Source organism: Eptatretus burgeri, chromosome 6 (genome assembly GCF_056783735.1).
Source record: "Eptatretus burgeri isolate ZD-2024b chromosome 6, Ebu_testis_v1, whole genome shotgun sequence".
In the NCBI taxonomy this organism is placed as follows: Eukaryota; Metazoa; Chordata; class Myxini; order Myxiniformes; family Myxinidae; genus Eptatretus; species Eptatretus burgeri.
This window is the reverse complement of record NC_140966.1, coordinates 7,591,395-7,603,100: the sequence shown is the minus strand read 5'-3', so window position 1 is coordinate 7,603,100 and position 11,706 is coordinate 7,591,395.

Below are 11,706 nucleotides of genomic sequence, written 5' to 3'. Positions count from 1 at the left end.
TTATTTGAATGCATGACCTCTATATGTACGAGGCGTGACTCATGCAACATTGTGCCATTTTCAATCCTACAAGCTGGGTGGTGATAAAACATGGGCTAGAAAAAGGCCAAACACATGTATGTTTTTTTTCTCTCTAAACGTTTTTTTGATTCATACAAATACTAGAGTAGGATTGTAACATGGTTGGAGAAACAGAAGGTTTAATATTTCAATGAAGGCCGAAGCATTGAATTGTGCTCTCATAATTGGAAACATTACAGTACGATCATGTGGTATGATGTGGGGATTCCAGATCAATGAAATTCTCCCCACTACCACCACCTCCGCAACCAAAGATATGCCGAGGTATGATACAATGTTGTAATATCAGGATTCCAAAAGTTAGTTGGTAATCACAGTAAAACACACGTGAGACGGGCAAATATCACAAACAAATTGCAGTGTGATTTAATTTTAGCCAAATTAATTTTTTTTAGCCACACAACCCTCAACTCTGATTCTGCAACTGGCTCGGGTGGCATCGGCACACGTATCCTAAAACCTGCTCTGCTACCCTTGCACATTCTCTGTCTGCTCTGTTCATCCGACAATTTGGCTCTGTTCACCCTTTCGTTTAGTCATCTACCATCTGTTTGGAAGTCAACCAACATAACTACATGACTAAAACATGGTGCAAAAACTGATCGACTTAACTACAGACTTGTCAGCTTACTTCCCATCAGCAAGGTCAGGAATCCATCATCACAGTCAACATCAAATCCTTCCTTTTCTATAATGGTCTAATCTCAAACAATCAGTTCAGATTCAGACCTGCTCACGCTACCCTGTGCATGCTGATTATGCTCTCCCAACAATGGACGGAGGTCTTCAATGTTATACATCAGATCAAGAAGTCTCTCTGTAGATATCTCGAGCATTTGATAGTCGGGCAAACTGCTTACTCTCGAAATTCTCTGCCTATGGCATCCACAACCACCTCCACACGTCTTACTGACTTCCTCTATTCTCCGAGCCACCACCCCAAATGGGATCCACTCATCCTCTCTCACCGTCAAGGATGGACTGCCCTAATGCAGTGTTTTGGGTCCAGTGCTATTCATAATCTTCATCAATGATCTCTTTGACAATCTAGAAGGAAAAAAAACCCCTTCATCTATTTTATGATGACTCTACTGTCTGCCGTGACATCCCTCATCCTTCAGAGAGGCAGAGAGCTGCCTCTTCCCTCTCATCAGTCCTTGACAAAAAACACAAACTGATTAACCACTTGGAATATGTCTTCCAATCATGCCGAATCTCACACTCATTATCTCTCTCCAAAAGGACCGTATGGCAATCCCCTCCTATCTACTTTCTCAACAATCTTCCACAGGAAGTTCAGTCATTCAAACTCCTGGGTCTCACGATCAGCCATAACCTTTCTTGGGCAAACGACATGTCAAAGTTGGCCTCTAAAGCCAGTCACCGACTGGGCATCTTGCGACGTACAAAGTCCTTCCTTGGCACACCTGAACTCCCATCCACCCCATGAGGCCTTCATCCACAGCTTGATGGAGTACTGCTCTTCCCTCTGGGCTGGCGATCCTGTCTCAGACCTAGAGGGAAGAGTGAGATTGAAGAGAATGTGGAAGTTGGTTCGACAGGAGGGAAAAAAGAGGAACAAATGAGTGGAGGAGAGCAGTGATTGTGCATCTTGGGAGTTTCACTAGAGCGGGGTTGCTTGTGGACCATGTGCACCCCACAGATTCCTGGGTGGGGGTGGGGGGGGGTCGACACAAATCACTGAAAGGGTGCAAGACCAGAAAGAAGGTGGTAGAAGACAGAGACCACCAACCTGTCTGTGATGGCAAAATGATGTACCCATCGACGGAGATTCATGTTGGGAGAATCCAATAATCTTAAAGGCCTTGGATTCCAGAGAATCACGCGGAGCAACACGTGAGGCAGGGGAGCCAGCCGAGAAGGGACAGCCTTCGCCATAAAGCTGCGGATGAAAGCCTTGTGGGTGGATAGGAGTTCAGGTTTGCCGAGGAAGGAATTTGTATGACAGAGGATGCCCAGTCAGCAACTGGCTTTGAAGGCCAACGTTGAAATGCGGTTTGCCCCCCAAAAAAGATCATGGCTGATAGCAACACCCAGGAGTTTCAATGATTGAACTTCCTTAAGAGGATTGTTAAGAAAGTAGATAAATTTGTCAGATGGTCCATTTGGAGAGAGATAATGAGAGTGTGATATTTGTTACGATTGAAAGACACATTCCAGGTGTTTGACCAGTTTTTGATTTCTTTTCAAGGTTGAAGAGAGGGAAGAGGCTACAGCATGCCCTTCTGAAAGATGAGGGATGTCACGGCAGAGGGTGGAGTCATCAGAAAATATCTACAGAAAGAGGATTTTCCAGAGTCAGAGAGATCATTTATGAAGATCAGGAATAGGACTGGGGCCAGAACACTGCCTTGGGGCTCTCCAGTCATGACAGGGAGAGGAGATGACAGGATTCCTTTGAGTGCCACACGTTGGCTACAACAGTCGAAGAAGTCAGAAAGCCATGTGTGGAGTTGACCTTGGATGCCATAGGCAGACAGTTTGAAGAACAAGGCAGGACGCCAGACTGTATCAAAAGCACGAGATATGTCCAGAGAGACAGCCCTGATCTCATTTCTGACATTGAGGGCCTCCATCCATTCATGGGTGAGTATAAGCATGTCCAAGGTGGAGTGACCTGGTCTGAAACCAAATTCATGATCTGATATGAGGTTGTTGGAGAAAAGGAAAGATTTTATACAAACTGCGATGATGGATTCCATGACCTTGCTGATGATTGGAAGTAAGCTGATATATCTGTAGTTAAGGGGATCAGTTTTGGACCTTTTTTTACGTAGTGCAGTGACATCAGATTTTCAAGCAGATAGGAGATGACCTAGCACAAATGACAGTGTGAAAAGAGCAGAGAGAGAGAGAGAGAGAGAGAGAGAGAGAGAGAGAGAGAGAGAGAGAGAGAGAGAGAGAGAGAGAGAGAGGATGAGCAAGAGCAACATTGCAGGTTTTTAGGACACGTGAGCTGATGCCATCTGGTCCAGGAGCACAATAAGAGTCGAGGAGTGAAAGAACCTTTTCCACCTTTTCATGTGCAAAAGACAGAGTCCAGTAGCAGTTGGGAACAACAGTGAAGGGAAACAAGAGTGAGGTGTTGGGGACACAAGATTTTAAAGCAAACACAGAACTGATGCATTCAGCCTTCTCACGAGCAGTCAGCTGTGGAGCCATTTGAAGAGAGGGAAGGGATGAAGGGGAGCATACCCCAGAGACAGACTTATCAAGGCGATGCTTGATTTTAGAGGAGTGAGACAAATTTGAAATTTCATTCTTGAGGTTGGACAGATGTTATTTTCTGGCTTTCCTGAGAGTGGACAAAGACTTATTGTGGACTTTTTGGAACGCAGAGATTGCCTTTGGTTGCATTTGCCTTCCAGTAAGAGAAGGCCAGTTGTTTCAGAGCAACCTCCTCACCACAGAATTCAGTGTACCATGGGAGGGGAATAAGAGTAGGACAATTACCTCTGCCACCAAAAGTGAAGGAGGTTGTGTTTTCACCCATTTCTGTCTGTTTGTCTCTGTTTGTCTATTTGTGTGCAGGATATCTCAAAAAGTTGTGGACGGATCCGGAGGAAACTTTGGTAGTCTCGAAGCCAAAATCTGTAGCTAGCCTAGAAAATAGGTTCGCTGCTGATTTCATGTTAGAATGGTGCAACTGGTGTTTTTGAAGAGTCTAGGCATGACCAAGTCTCGTTCCACTTGTTGCCAAGTCTGCATCTGAATATTATGGCCGCCATGACAGTAATCAAAATGGCCACCATCAGATTTAGTCTTTTTCTTACTGCAAATTGTACTAGCCAGAATTTGTCATGAATGTGAAATACTATGTAATCTGACACGAGGAACACTATTTTGTGCTTTATTTTTGTACTGGATCACAACTTTTCACATAATTGACAACTTAAAGACGAAATTGAAAATGCACATACGAGCAACAAATGTGAAAAAGAAAATGTTTAGCACTATTGATGGAGATGGGTTTATAGTCAGTCAAATGTTATTTCAACAGCTGTCAGATTCTTTCTAACACAAAATTACGTTGCTTTGCAGAAGAGAAAAGTGTTGTGAGAACACCCAAGTACAATTTTCAGAGCTATTGATCGGCTTGTACACTGAACGGGTTCCTACAAAGGGCTTTGCATCCACATGCTTTCGTGCAAGGCAGTCCATTCCGTGTACATTTGCACCGTCGAGTTGAGCATGACCCACAGCATTTGCATGTCGTCAGTTCTACACAGTAAGCAGTAATAGGCTGTGCAGTCATGAGTCGCGGCTGAAATGTCTCGTTGCCATCTTTGACGACCTGTTCCCACCCACAGTTCTCAGGTGCAGGTAGATGTGGTTCAGATTCCAAGGCTCTTCTCCACACAAAAGTCTGGTAGTGCGCTCGCTTGATGTGTAGAATCAGAGCATCGCGAGTTGGAGGCAGATTCTCAATAGCTTTGGTCAGACTGAGAAACAGATCACATCTTACTCGCTGAATTGAGTTATCTTGGCCATGAGGGTCATAAAGCCTGCAGACAAATGACTCAGCATCTGCAATCACACTCTCATCAGGAATTTCCTCTTTGCCTAGGTTATTTAACAGGTGGGAGTTGTTTTGAAAGACAGCCCATGCAGAGCGCTTCGCAATTCCAGCAAACTGGCTTGTGCTGTCTGAACCTGTCACTGCATGAAATGCCAGAAGTGACTCCCTCTGCGAATCTGGGATATTGATGGAGTCAATGGGAATGTAGTGTTGCTTTTTGGGTGTCCCTGCATTCATCCAGAGAAAGGGACTGAGATGCGGCTGATAGGCAACAAGGAGAATGAGGACATCAGTGTCCTGAAGCCACATGAATAATGTCTTGGCAGATGCTCAGAACTTTGTTCTTGGTATCTGTCTCATCCGCTTCTTCATTGTCCATCTTGTCAGTGCTGTCACCACCACAAAGAAGCTTTACAAGCATGTACAGGGTTTCAGGTACAATTCGCTCTGCATTTTCTGTGTTCAGTCCACCGATAATGCTATGCCCTGGAGAGTGTTTTACGTCACTGTAAATCTTTATGCCCACTCTGAAGATCCAGCTAAGGATTTCGTTCTCATGATGAGGCAGACTGCACTGGGCCAATTCATCTTCTTCAGAACTTTCACCTTCTTCAGATAAATCATTCACGGCGGTTCTCATGGCAAACTTTGTCACAGTTGAGGACGCAACTATGAGGGGTTTTGTGACATCCAATGGCTGCACGAATGTCACCTTGTCACTACCAAAGTGAACCTCCACTTTCTGCTTGAAATTGTAGCTTTTGTAGGCTCCAGCCTCAATTCCAAAATCATTCAATAACAGCATGCTGTAGTGTTCCCAGATGTTTTTCAGGGTAAACACATGTCCCTTCTGCAGCTCTTTCTCAAGCTGGTTCATCACATTTCTGAAACAGATGCTTTCAGGAGACTGGTTTTTCTCTCCACTCTCCTTTTTATACTTTCTGCAAAAAGAAACATAACACTTGAGGTGATATTTACCTTCAGCTGCCATCAAGTCTGAAACACCTGCAAACCTGTGACGCATGGTGGGGTCAAATTGGGCCAAACTAAGCATCCTGGATGATGTGTGATCAAATTCAACATTTGTCAGGACACCAGCTTTTCCAGGAATGTCAGTCTGGCAGAAAGCGCATTTTGACCAATCCATAGCGCTGTGCGCGGATCTTAGTGACTTTGGGACATGGTATTTCTCTGAGGAACCTGATGTTGTGGGTATCTCTTCTGCGTAAGTCACAGATTGTGGCTGAATCCTTGACTTCAGTCTGTCTATTTTTGTGCGTGAGTAAAGTCACTATAGCAGAATTTGTGCCATTGAATCTTTTCGACGTGCTCCGGTACAGAATATTTTCTGATTCTTGAGAATGAGTCAACATATTTAGCGTCATTATATTTCTCTCTTTCTTTGCAACATTCAGCTACAGTTTTCACACCAACGATTGTAGTCTTTCGAAGTGGCGTTGACTTGTTAGTTTTTGAACTGTCCTGGCAAATAAAGCATTTATTCCAGTCTACATGCTCTTCTTCTTCTCGATCCCTTGAACCCCCTGTGAGAAATCTTGCGGCTTTCATTTTTCAGTTAGTCCTGGGTAACAGAAAAACACACAGTTATGTAGTTTAGGTTCATTTTATAGCAAAGTTGTAAAATTCATTGATTGTGGTTTGTATAATCAGACATTCTAATTCGAGCCTATACATTTCTTTAAAAATAATATAGTGAAAAACAAGTCATATTATTTTTAGAAAATGGATGGAGCAATGTTTTTTTCTATACTCCCATCAGCTCAGGCATGCTCAAAAACATGGAAATCGACCCTAATTTTGTAATTTCATGTCAATTTGCGGCTGAAATATGACGAAAAGTGTATTTAATGGCGACCATTTTGTAAACTGTCATGGCAGCCATGCTATCCATATCCAGAGTTGGCAACAAGTTGATTCACGTTTCTGTGTGTCTGGACAGTCAATTTACACCTGTTGCACTATTCTAACACGGAATCAGCAGGGTCGTACACTATTCTGCATTGGGCCTCCTGACTATGGAGTCAAGTTCGGTGTGTGACGAGGACGAATTGATTTGATTTGTGGTGAAGATCTGAATCCGGATCTGGATACGAGAATTATTTAATTTTAAAAGTGATTCTTCACCATTGAGAGAAAGGGCCAAAAACGATGTCGTACTAGATAGCATGATATTTCAAAAATGTATCGGGCCCGATATGTTCTCGTGGATCAGGTATCACGTGGCGGAGGTATGCGTTCTACGGAGTGCCCTTCTAGTTGAAGATGAGATGGGATGGATCTGTGCATGAGAGAGAGCAAGATTCTGTGGAAGAATTCCCAGGCTGAATCAACATCAGGAGCAGTAGATGTGGGAGACCAGTCCTGAAGAGAGATGGCTGCTTCCAGTCCCTGCCAATCTGCTTGAGTGAAATGCTGGACTTGTTGGCATTCAGGCAGCTCCATGAGAATAGCCAGAGATGTTGACTTTTACAAGCAAATGATCAGATGAACCAATTGGATCAGAGGAAGAGCATGAGACATGAGCTGGAAAGTTAGTCATCACCAAGTCCATAAGGGAGGAATTGTCATTGGGAGAAATCTGAGTTGGAAAGTTTACAGATCGAGTCAGTCCCATGGAGTCACAGGATCGAGTCAGTCCCACTGAGTCACAGAAGTCCTTTGCTGAAGTGTCATGGCTGCTGAGAGAGGTACCGACACCCAGCCAAGTTGCATGGTGACAATTAAATTCGCCACATATGAGGAAAGGAGAGTTGGGATGAGTGGTTATAAGTTTGTCCATGTTGTCTGAGAGAGAAATGTAGATGGAGTCATCACTGTTAGGATGATGATGCAACACACAGTTGAACAAGAGGAAGGAGCAGAGGGCAAGTCGCAGCCAGAGGTACTCCTGGGGGTTTGGAGGTGTAAGATCAGTGCAAGGGCAGCGAGAAATTGAATTATTGATGTAAAATGCAACTCCGCCACCAGGCTGTGGTTCAGGCCTATCAAATTGGATTAGACGATCACTGGGGAGAGACACTAAGGAGTCAGAGAAGTCCTGTGAGAGGAAAGATTCTGTGAAACAGATGATGTCTGGTTTGTTGGTAGCAGCCTGGATTGAGAGATCTGTCAGGTTAGGGTGGAGACCTCAGATGCTTGAGGTCCACACAATTAGAGATAGCGAGGAGGAGACATTGGGATGGTGCAGGATGGTGGGAGGAGACTTTGCAGCGGCAGGGTGAGGCTCTGGGTGGGTGAGGTGATGGGGAATTTTTGAGTGTGTTGGGTGTGGGGGAAGAATTGTGTGTGTGTTGGATGTGGGTGAAAGTTTGACAAAGATTCGTCCCAGCTTCACCCCTGGCAACCATCATAGGTATTCCATTATGCAGCATATCAGTGAGGATGCATCCCAACCTGACCCACCCATACCTCCCTTTCTTGCTCAGCAGCGAAGCCAAAACCATGTCACCTCTCTTGTCTGCACACGACTCTGGCAAGACCCGAGCCCCAGATACGACACCAAACAGACGACACAGACGGACACCAAAAGCACAGCATGCAAAGAGCAGAGAGTGTCGTTCCGCTGTGGAGATCGGAGACACCCTCACACATCATACACCACCAACAGGGACGGAAACAACTGGAAGGCACAGCCGGACAAAGCGAGCAAACGAATAGCGCCCAACCACAAATACCATCCTGTAGAACTGCAGAATCATTCAGTTAACCGGTTCTCGAGCTTCATTCAGTGGTTCTCGAGCTTCAAGTCATTTCCACCACTTTGGGCCTTCCCAAGTCATTAGGAAATTGACAATAAACATGTCCATATAACATTGAAAATAAAGCTAGCCATCCCTGGTTCTACCATATATGGAGATCACAATACCACCTCTACCCTCCACTCCAACTCATGCAGCGATAATCATACAGTGACCAAAGGAAAGGAATTTGGCCAGGAACTCACACACAATGCCCTATAGTCTGGCAACAGATGTCATAGGATCTTTAACAAACACAGCAAAAATTCAGATGGGACAATGGGCTTGACAACAACAGGATTCAAAGGATGGCTCACACTGAAATTCAGCACTCTCTGTTTGCTCTGTATGAGAATAATATGAGTTCCCTTGCACGGAACTTTGAGCAGGAGGAGTCCATTAGTCCCATTAAAAAAAAACAGCACTATTATTACCAACTTATGGTTGTTTGTCCATGCCCTATTTTTTTTTTATGCCGAGCATCCAGAAAGGAAGCAGCACGAACCATTTTTAAAGTCTTTGGTATGACTCAGCTGGGGTTCGAACGACTGACCTCCCAGACTCGTAGTGGATGCTCTAATCATTACGCTGGTACTTTTAAGTTAGGGCTGACCCTGCTGTGTTATTATTTTGTATGCAGCACATGGCTGCAGGTAGCATCATTTTCTAGCAGCGTGGCTGTGCCCCTGATGCAATGACCCCTGTAGGTCAGAGCAGAAATTTGTAATTTGTTCAGGGTGCCAGAGACAACTGGATTCCTCTTCACAAATGACATCCTGGGATATTTAATGTCTATCAACTCACACCTGAAGATGAGACACCAAATTTAACACCCAACCCATTCAGTTAGCAACCATACATAGACGAGACAGCTTAATTGCAAGCACGTTATCAGACAGGTTATCCTTCTATTCTGATCCTTTTGCTTTGACATTTGTTGAATCACCAGAAAGTTCGGAGATCTGGTAGATTATTAAGCATAAATTATTTGCCATCCAGGCTGAACAAAAGACGAGAGGTTCAGCTGTAATAATGCTATCGGCACAGTATATATCATGAAGAAAGTGTATAGTGAAAGGTGTTTGTAGATAAGGTCGATTCAAGGACAGACATTTGTCAGGAATGTGATTCAGTGGAGGAAAGGCTGGTTGGTATACAGAAAATGGTTTTGCACATAATAGCAAATTACATATGCAAACTAGATGGCCAGGATGACAAAGAAACAGCAGGACTGAAGGCTGAATAAATTACTTCCAATCCCACTTAAATCCAAACGACGAAGCAATCCACATCTTTCTGCATGATCCATCAGTGAAAGCGTGGTCTCCCTCGATATGGAAGGTGAGCCAGAATGTTGACACTGCCAGCAAGGAACATGCCATGCATACAATCAAACCTCCCTTGTCACCTCTTCGTTTCGATTTACTCTTGACAATTGAAGTTAACTATTTTTACGCTGTCCTAATGAATTTTATTTTGGCCAAGGGTCAATGTAACCAAGTGTAAAACCAGTTTCATCTCAAAAAATAAATAAACAGACCGTTTTGATCATCAGACTTCTTTGCTTTGTTTCAACAATTCACATCATGGCATCACTGCCTCTGTTTTCACAAAGCTCAATTCATCAATATTCTGTTGGTGTTATTACCTCCACGGCTGCACCACCGAAGGTGGATGGAGGTTATGTTTTCATCCCTGTCTGTTTGGCTGTGAACAGGATATCTCCAAAAGTTGTGCACCTTTTCAGACGAAATTTGGTGGGCACGTCGGGTAATCTATCAAGGTAGAAGTTATTCGATTTTGGTGAATATCAAAATCCGGATACGATAATATTTTTTTTTTTTAGGGGATTCTTCATCATTGAGAGATGGGCCAAAAACCATAATATGTAGCATGATATTTCAAAAAGTTGTGGATGGATTATGAAAAAAAACGAGGTACGTGAGTTAATTAGGTGACAAGAACAAGCGTATTCGATTTTGGTTCGGGTCTGGATCCAGATCCGGCCCATCAGTGGACACAAACCATAAACTGTTCACTTGGTGGAGGTGTGTGCTCTCTTCGGATTGCCATTCCAGTTAATTTTTGTCCTCATTTTCTACTGTTCTCACTGTTATCGAATGATCTTGTGCCCAGTTCATTTGCTAATCGAGTTGGAGCTATTCTTGCTAAGTTTTATTTTCCCATATGTTGAAACAAATTATACAACTGAATCTATTGTCGGTGTCACCTCTTTCAAAGAACACACCAATTCCATTCTGCAAATGAGATTGAAAAATTATAGTGTTGTTCACACGAAGTTGAATACGTTTTTTTTTTTTTTTTATACCTGATGCCTTTCAACTAGAAAGGGACCACACAATTATTTCCTCTTGTATTGTCATGATCTTGACCAAGCATAGCTGTCTTTCCATGTTAATTTATACATCATATTTTGTTGGAATTAGAATTGGTTGCCCTTCACAATAAAATAAAAAAAATGCTTAGTAAATTTGTTTATGGTGTAAAAGCTGCTGCCCAGACAGCAACCACACTCTGAGACAGCAAGCAATGTAACCTGTGATCAAGGAACCTCCATTAAGACGAGACCACTTGCTACATGCATTTTAGGGAGGAATTTATAATTTTTGCCAGGGTATCACCGATAACTTGCCTACTCTTCACAAAATATGCCAAGGGATCTTTAATTTTTACCAACCAATAGTGCTGACATAAGGGTCCTCCGTTTTAACTACCTTCCGATAGACTGCACACACAACAATGCCTCACCTTGAATGCAAAACAGTGACAGATTCCAGCCAGGTGGAGATTGAAACCCAGGCTCGACAGGTAATAGGCAAGTGAACATACCTCGAGGCTATCCTGCCAACCCTCTTATTTTGGTTACCTTCATTGTAGAAGTGTTCTATTTTCATACTGACCTTGTAACAGCAATTTAAATCATTGGATTTTGTACACAAAAAAAATACTGTTAGGACAAGCCAAATAAGGTACTTTCATTCTGCTATTTAAAGATTTAAGGTAGTTGGGGAGGAGGCAATCAAAATTTCAACAGCTATCTGCATAGAGAATTGGAGCAGGATTGTATGGCCTAAAATATGGAAGCAATTGGTCTGCATACCATTGACAAAGAAAGGGGATGCAAGACATTGTTCAAGCAACCAAACCATTGCCTTGATTTCACATGCCATCAACATACAGTATTTCAAAAAATTACTCGACACTGAAGGGATAGAAAGGTTCATTATGTAAAAAATTCCCATTGAGCAAGCAGGTTTCAGAAGAGCAAGAAGGAGTGGAATATCAAAGGAAGGTGTGTCTCTGTTT